We start from the raw sequence: 8,822 nt of genomic DNA, 5'->3' as shown, positions 1-8,822 counted from the left end.
TGCACTTGGCACACACGGATTGCTCTGTGGTAAAATATACCGTGTGGATTTTATCCCAGTTCCAAACTTGAATAAAATTTGGCAGTATCAGTTTACCTGTATGCCCAGGGAGTTAGTCAGGGAAACTATCATATGCTTTTTTTTTTTGCCTTTTTTTTTTTTTAAAAAGTTAAATCTCAGTTCATGCTGTCGAAAGGAAAAACCTTCTGTGCTTGTGATAATGTGAATATTTAGATTATACTAGCAAACAGAAACCTCCTAGATATTCACAGGACAATTGGAAGAAAGCTCATGGCCGTTTGAGATGGTATTGGTATAAAGTTGGTATTAAACACTTAGTAGCACGTCTGTCCATTTGTAAATCTTCAAGCATGTTTATGCTTCCAAATAAATGGCCTGTCTTCAGGATCAGAGCATGCACAATTCACATTACTTTAGACACAAGTAATAAGCCCAACAGATCAGGCTACCACTAACATAAGATACCTGTCAGAGTTACCTGACTTTAGGTCCCCACTTAATACTTTCAATTATTACATTTATAATAATGAATAACAAATAGCAAAAAGGTGAAATACCTATGTTCTGGTTCAGTACCCCAAAGTACCTGAGGTTTGCAGCTCTAGAAACAAAGAGAAGTCCGTCACATACAATTATATTTATGTTCTTATTCAACTCAAGCACTGGGTGGACATGAAGGCTATTTAGCAAAAAGAAGTTTACGATGGGAAAATTAGAAGATGAAATTCATATTTAAACTCATCCACAGAGGAGCCCATTCCTTGTAAACCAAATAGTAAGAGAATAAGCAAATCCCATTTGCACTTTTGGAGTGCTTTTCATTTGGCGCTGATGATTAATAAAAGTGGTTTGAAAAGAATAAAGTTCAACCACATGGGTTAAGATTTCTGATGGGGAAATCTGCAACCAAACCATTGCAACATCGGACTCCAGAATTTAAGGAGTTCCTATGGGGAATGAGATTCGCTTAAAGGATTAAACCACATCAAGGAAGTGTTAAGCGTGACAGTCCAGAAACAGCTGAGGAAATCCTTAAAGCTGATTGCTGGAAGCTCTCAGGAGAACTATCAATCTGTAATATATCTTATTCTTATACTCTGCTATTAGTATTCTAGAGACAACATACTGGACAAGACAGACTTTTGGCCTAATGCCATGTAACAACTATGTTCCTACAATCCACCTTGACACACAGGAACCCACACCGTTCCTGATCCTGAGAGATGACGTGACAAACCAGGCTAGGCCTTCATCCTACCTCCCTACCATCCATGTAAACGCTAATCCGAAGCACAAAACTTCCCAGTATTTTCCTGCTTCTAACACCTTCCTTGTATCTCCTTTTCTTTCTCTGCCCCACTTTTTCCAACCCCTCGACTACTGGAAGAAAAACCCCAACAGCTTGGCTTAGGTAAAGCTATTTCATGCAGTGTTCTCCTAGAAAACTTAGATTTAAAAGGCAGCTAAAACCCTATGACTTCAGCAGCTAATTTTGATTAAAATTTGCCAGGTCTCAGAACATCTAATAAGTTCATATGCTGAACTTGTTTTTCTATAATAGCAAGATTTTTAGAAAGCCACCTAGTCTTATTACAAGTCATAGCCTCTTTCTTTCCCCTTCTTTTTTCTTTGCTTTTATAATTTTTTTCTTCTGTTGTTGTTGTTGTGAAGCAGATTTGGACGACAACAAGCACCGCGAGTGTTCCAGCACACTTCACCTAATATCAGGACACATGCTACCATCTTTATGCCATGTTAAAAAAAAAACAAACCAACAACCACAAAACCGACAAAATTGAGGAAAAAAATTTTTAAATTCCTCCTTGTAGTTAATAAAAGGGAAATAGGGGATATTGGTAAAATTAGAACCTTCTCAATATTACATTTAGTTCCCCCCCCATCTCTTCAAACCATTCAAAGTGACAATTATTTGCCACTGCATTTGACAGACCAATATTTCTGTTCCCGAAATGCTGGACAGTGGTTAATAGCTTGCTACTGTATGATGATGATGCCACGTAAACACCATGTCTTCTCAGAACCATTTATTCCAATAAAAAATAACACAGCAGATTACATGAAATAAGATGAGAATTTTTCAGATTTGCAAGGGCGCAGCTGAAATAGGTATCTGGGGATACACCTTTAGATTTCCTAGAATTTATCTCCCATCTTTCTTATGCTCAGAAACAGCCACAAATTCCTCTGGCTTCCACAAAAATCACCTTTTGTGAATGGAAAAGTACATTGCTGAACTCAGTGCTAGCATTAAAGAACAGAAGCCTTCCCTATCTATGAACAATACATGTAAGGTTTGAAAAGCTGTTTGTGTATAGCCAGTTCTAACATTTGCTATTTACAAAGACAAAACAACTATAGTAAATTAATTCTACCAAGATTCTTTGCACTAACCACAGGAGCACTACAGGTGCATTTGTAAAGCTAAAGGGCATAGCACTAAAATAGAATAATCCCTCGTGACATACAAAAGCAGTGTCTGATTTGCTTCTATCATCCAAAGACATTTGCTTGTAGCCGTGCGCTACCTAAATCTAAGGTGTTAATGTACTAGCCTGATTTCAGAAATCTCAGGAGTTGCTCACCCCAGGCAAAAGATATGCATCTTTTTTGGGGGCTACTATGTAATATAACACATGAAAGCTCTATTTCTTAGAGGAATAAAGCAGCATCTTAGATAACATCTAAGAGAGCAGATTGTTTTTCCCTTCTTCTAGGCTAATTCTTTTCTTATTAGATTTGTAAGAAAAATAATCATGTAGTTCTTCCCCCAACCATTTCCCACGCCTAAAAAAACCCTGCCAGAACAAAAATCCCAAATCCCCGCAAACCAACAAACTCCCAAAGCCACTGCAGCATTGGACTATACCTCCCTGTTCAGATCCATTTTAAAGCGCAACAATTTTATGTTACTAACCTAGGGCCAAATTCAACATATTCTACTCATATTAACTTCAATAGGAATGCATGAATAAATAGCATTCAGTGAGACTCCTTACACTGGTAAGTGCTACTCAGTGTGTAGACTGCTGTATATGGTCCTTTGTGAAAGTGTCTCTCTTATCGAGCCAGAAGGCACCCTGGCTTTGGAAAGTCTCCGGTTTCAGCCAGTATCCTACCTCTACAGGAAAAGTTTTCCTACTTGTATCTCCAGAGTATCGGTATCTTTCTCCTACCCTCACTGCTTTATTTGCCTTTTCCAGATTGCATCTGGAAGACTGCATACAATGTGTATTGGGTCTGGCTGAGATGGAGTTAATTTTCCCCACAGCAGCCCTACAGTGCTGTGCTGTGTACTGGTAGCCAGCAAGGTGTTGGTAACACTCCAGGGTTTTGGCTACTGCTGAGCAACGCTGGCACAGCACCGAGGCTATCTCCCACCAACATTCCCACCTCACCAGCTGGCTGAGGGTGGGCAAGATCTTGGGAGGGGACACAGCCAGGGCAGCTGACCCAAACTGACCAAAGGGATATTCTATACCGTATGACATCTGCTCAGCAATAAAAGATAAGAGAAAGGAGGAAGGGCAGGCTTTTGTTCTTTATGATGTTTGTGTTCCAGAGCAACTACTACACGTACTGAAGCCCTGCTTCTTGGGAAGTGGATGAGTATCACCTGTTGATGGGAAGTAGGGAATAATACTTTTGTTTTTCCTTTGCTTCTGCACACAGCCTTTGCTTTTGCTTTATTAAACTGCCTTTATCTTGACCCACAAGGGTTTTTTTCCATCTTACTTTCTCCTCCATTGTCCTGATAAGAAGGAGTGATAGAGTGGCTTGGTGGATATCTGATGTCCAGCAAGGGTCAACCCACCACACTATGTCATTATGCTTCATGTATATACACACCCTTGGTGTGTTTAGGAGTATGCTGGATGGTCCATAACCATTAATACATCAAATGGGATATGTTTTAAGTCTTACATTTGCAATCAGAAGTGCTAGAGTTGCAGGGCCAGAAAAGAGGTCAGTAAGCACTGCCAGAGTTCACAGAATCAGAGAATGGTTTGGGTTGGAAGGGACCTCAAAGATCATCTAGTTCCAACGCCCCTGCTGCGGGCAGGGACACCCTCCACTAGACCAGGTTGCCCAAAGCCCCATCCAACCTGGCCTTGAACACTTCCAGGGAGGCAACATCCACAACCTCGCTGGGCAACCTGTGCCAGTACCTCACCACCCTCATGGTAAAGAATTTTTTCCTTATATCTAATCTAAATCTACCTTCTTGCAGGTTAAAGCCATTTCCCCTTGTCCATATTACTCCTATGTCCTCCTTACCTGCCCTTGAAAACAGTCCCTCTCCAGCTTTCCTGTAGGCCCCTTTAGGTACCGGAAGGCTGCTATAAGGTCTCCCTGGACCCTTCTCTTCTCCAGGCTGAACAACCCCAACTCTCTCAGCCTGTCTTCACAGAAGAGGTGCTCCAGTCCCTTGATCATCTTCATGGCCTTCCTCTGGACTTGCTCCAACAGCTCCATGTCCTTCTCATGCTGAGGGCCCCAGTGCTGGATGCAGTACTCCAGGTGGGGTCTCATGAGAGCGGAGTAGAGGGGCAGGATCACCTCCCTCAACCTGCTGGTCACGCCTCTTTTGATGCAGCCCAGGACACAGTTGGCTTTCTGGGCTGCAAGCGCACACTGCCGGCTCATGTTGAGCTTCTCATCAATCAGTACCCCCAAGTCCTTCTCCTCAGGGCTGCTTTCAATCCATTCTCCATCCAGCCTGTAGTTGTGCTTGGGATTGCCCTGATCCATGTGCAAGACCTTGCACGTGGCCTTGTTGAACTTCATGAGGTTCGCACATGCCCACCTCTCCAGCCTGTCAAGGTCCCTCTGGATGGCATCCCTTCCCTCCAGCGTGTCAACTGCATCACACAGCTTGGTGTTGTTGGCAAACTTGCTGAGGGTGCACTCAATCCCACTGTCCATGTCACTGACAAAGATGTTTAACAGTGCCAGTGCCAATACTGACCCCTGAGGAACACCACTCATTACTGGTCTCCGCTTGGACATCAAGCTGTTGACCACAACTCTTTGAGTGTGACCATCCATCCAGCCAATTCCTTATCCACCAAGTGGTCCATCCATCGAATCCATGTCTCTCCAATTTAGAGACAAGGATGTTGTGTGGGACAGTGTCAAATGCCTCACACAAGTCCAGGTAGATGACGTCTGTCGCTCTTCCCCTATCCACCAATGCTGTAACCCCATCATAGAAGGCCACCAAATTTGTCAGGCACGATTTGCCCTTACTGAAGCCATGTTGGCTGTCACGAATCACCTCCTTATTTTCTATGTGCCTGAGCATAGTCTCCAGGAGGATCTGCTCCATGAGCTTGCCAGGCACAAAAGTGAGGCTGACCAGCCTGCAGTTCCCTGGGTCTTCCTCTTTTCCCTTTTTAAAAATAGGGGTTATGTTTCTCCTTTTCCAGTCAGTGGGAACTTCACCAGACTGCCAGGACTTCTCAAATATGATGCATAGTGGCTTAGCAACTTCATCTGCCACTTCCCTCAGGACCCATGAATGCATCTCATCAGGTCCCATGGACTTGTGCACCTTCAGGTTCCTTAGATGGTCTCAAACCTGATCTTCTCCCACAGTGGTCGGTTCTTCATTCTCCCAGTCCCTGCCTTTGCCTTCTGTGACCTGGGCGGTGTGGCTAGAGCACTTGTCGGGAAAGACTAAGGCAAAAAAGTTGTTGAGTACCTCAGCCTTCTCCATATCCTGGGTAACCGGGTCTCCCATTTCCTTCTGGAGAGGGGCCACATTTTTCCTAGTCTTCCTTTCATCACCAACGTACCTATAGAACCTTTTCTTGTTGCCCTTGACATCCCTGGCCAGATTTAAATCTGTTTAGTTGCTGTATTGAAGCTGGAAATTGAGGCTACATGCTTACAAAAGTCAGACATACCCCCTCAAGGCTGTGACCTGAAACCTTCCTCCATACTGGGGAGAGCTTCCTCATAGGGATGTCCTATGTTAAGTGACATGGTAATTCTTACAAATTAGTAACAGCTACAGCTGCACAATTTGGAGATTATCAACATGTTCCAGAGTAGAATTTAACGTGAAGCAAGGTAGAACATCTTCAGCAGTGAAAAACACTATGTACAGGGGAAGTGGCTCCTGATGGGTCTGGAAGCTTTCAGATCAAGCACTGAAAGGAAGTGAAGTTCAGAGCAGACATACTCAAATGGTATGTAACAGGGACCAAGACACTGCATTAGCAAAGAAAATCCATATGCAACTCCTTCACACTTCCCCCTGACGTGACTCTGTGCTGGGCTTCATGCTGCAGGATTGGACCTCATTTTGTGGAAACAACAAGAGAAGAACTCTGATTTGGCATTTAAATGCTACAGCTCAAGAGCCTGTCCCTGACAAGTGCTGACCACTTGATTTTTGCTGCAGTCAGTTCTTTTTTTCAACACCCTGTACCCGACGCCCTCTGCAGACCCAGACCCTGCCTTAGGGATTTAAGTCAAACATTTTCACCAGGAGCTCAGTCAGGGAAGGTACCTGACCTACTCAGAACCATCTCTGAGAAAACCATGAACCACCTTCAGAGCTCAGCAGCTCTATGACTTTATCTGATTCACAAAAAAATGCAACAGACTTTCAGGATTGTACTAGAAATTAACAGAGCACCGGAAACATTCAGAAGTGTCAAAATATTACATAAAAGCACAGTGGAAAGCAGACACAGGAACCACTGAACCAGCTCCTACTGATCCACTTCACTGAAAGTTTTCCTATCACATATAACACTGCTATTAATAAATAAATAGTGAACCCATGACAGTATTTGCTCATAAGTACTGTTGTAAGGCAGCAAGCTAAATATGATCTTACAGTTGTAGGCTGAAGTCATAAAATCAGACTCTGCCACAAAAATCTACGGTGGTACAAAACATTCAAAGTCATTGGATCTGAAACATTTCAAGCCCTTTTGGAAAAAATGCAGAGTGAAAACCTTCCACTCAGAATTCAGCCCATTTAATCGCGTAAACAAGGTTATTCTACTCAGATACGATACCTGAATGTTTCAGTTTAAAAGAAGTGCAACTCCTGCCTTTACACATGATTTTGGAGCAACTGCTGCAGGAGGCTACTGCATTTCTATAGAAATTTCGATGGGATTTTCAGTATGGGTATTTACCAGACAGACTGGCACCTTTTATTTTTACTGGACTTTTTTCACCAATTGAAAGTACTGGTTCAAGAAAAGGTTTTCTTGGTATTAGTTTTCTGATACTATAGCATAAAACACTGATTGTGAGGCTATAATAATTTATAAACCTTACGGCATTCTGCAAGTTTTCCATGCAGTGGCAAAATATAAATTGTAGGTGCATTTTGCTTAGTGTTGTTATTATTATTAATAATGATAATAGCAGCATTCAAAATTCATACCATATCAAACACACATGGTGACACTTATAATTCTGTGACTGAGGATTGAGCATGTCTCCCAGGCAATTACCAACACTTCTGCTTTAAAATGGAAACATAGTGTTTATAGCCATAGTTCCATAAAATGGTAAATCTGGTTTTAGGACACTTGACATCAGATTAAAAAAGGTGATAGAAGCACATGACATAAACCACTAAGTTTCCATGAAATAATTTTTCTAGATCAGAGCTCTTCAGTTAAGTCTTGAAAGGTATGTTATTTCAGCAGGCTTTGTTTGATGGGTATCACCTGTTCACACTGCTCTGCAACTGACCTTCCTCGGTCAGCTCTGTACCTTCCTGACCCTTTTCTGCTCCCAATAATCAATAATGCGTGCCTGGTGTGCCCTTCAATGCTGATACAGGCCTCCAGGTTTTCTCTTTCCGTCGCACATCCACCAGAGTCAGGCCTTCCTTTTTCTGCTACTGAATTGTCCCATCAACTTCAAAGCTGTCAATTCAGCCTGCATCCTTGTGCAGGCTGCTGCTGAGCAGACAGAACTAGGTCCCCACACCAGTCAGCCATGACTGCAAAAGCATCCTTGCCCCCTAGGCTAGAAGGCATCCATGCAAGACCCTATTGCCAAGCAATGTGAGGACCAATTCCATCTGCCTCCAGAAAGCAAACATCACAGCACGGGTACTTGAAGTGGTGCAGCACTAGGCTCAACAACTCAGGCAGGCCTCCCTGAAGGCTCAAAAGAGTAACATACTCAAGGGCTGCTAGAGTATCCAGCTCCTATAATATAACGTAACTAGTGCAGTGAGAGACTAAAGTGCATTTATTTGATGAAGGAGACAAGAACAAGGAACATACTGTGGAAAGAGGGGTGGGCAGTCAGGGAGAGAAGGAAGGAAGCAATGAGAAAAAGACAGCACCAACAAGCAGCACTCTAAATTGTAGAACCTAAAGAAAGTGCCTGGGGTCTGAAACCAACCATAGAAAAGAGATTGCTTGGTGACATCTCATGGGGATTACAGAATTGCAGTAGGACAGCTCATGTGGCAGGATTGCTGCAACAGATGAATACAGGCTCTTGAGAAGAAACAGGCTGGGAAGGTGAGGAACAGGTGGGTTTCAATCTATGCAAAGAGCTGGCAGCAACACACTGCTTTGCTTGGAACAAGGTATGATGCAGTCAAGACCTTACGGGTAAGGGTCAGAGAACAGTCCAACACAGGTGACGTTGTGCTAGGTGCCTGCTACAGACCTCCTTATCAAGAAGGGGAAGTAGAAGCTGCCTTCATTCAAAATCTGGGTATTCACTGAGGACAAGAATCACCCTGATATTTGCAGATAGGGTAATACAGCTGGGCACAGGCAATCCAGATT

This window comes from Balearica regulorum, chromosome 2 (assembly GCF_011004875.1).
Source record: "Balearica regulorum gibbericeps isolate bBalReg1 chromosome 2, bBalReg1.pri, whole genome shotgun sequence".
NCBI classification, from domain to species: Eukaryota; Metazoa; Chordata; class Aves; order Gruiformes; family Gruidae; genus Balearica; species Balearica regulorum.
This window is presented reverse-complemented; position numbering follows the sequence as displayed.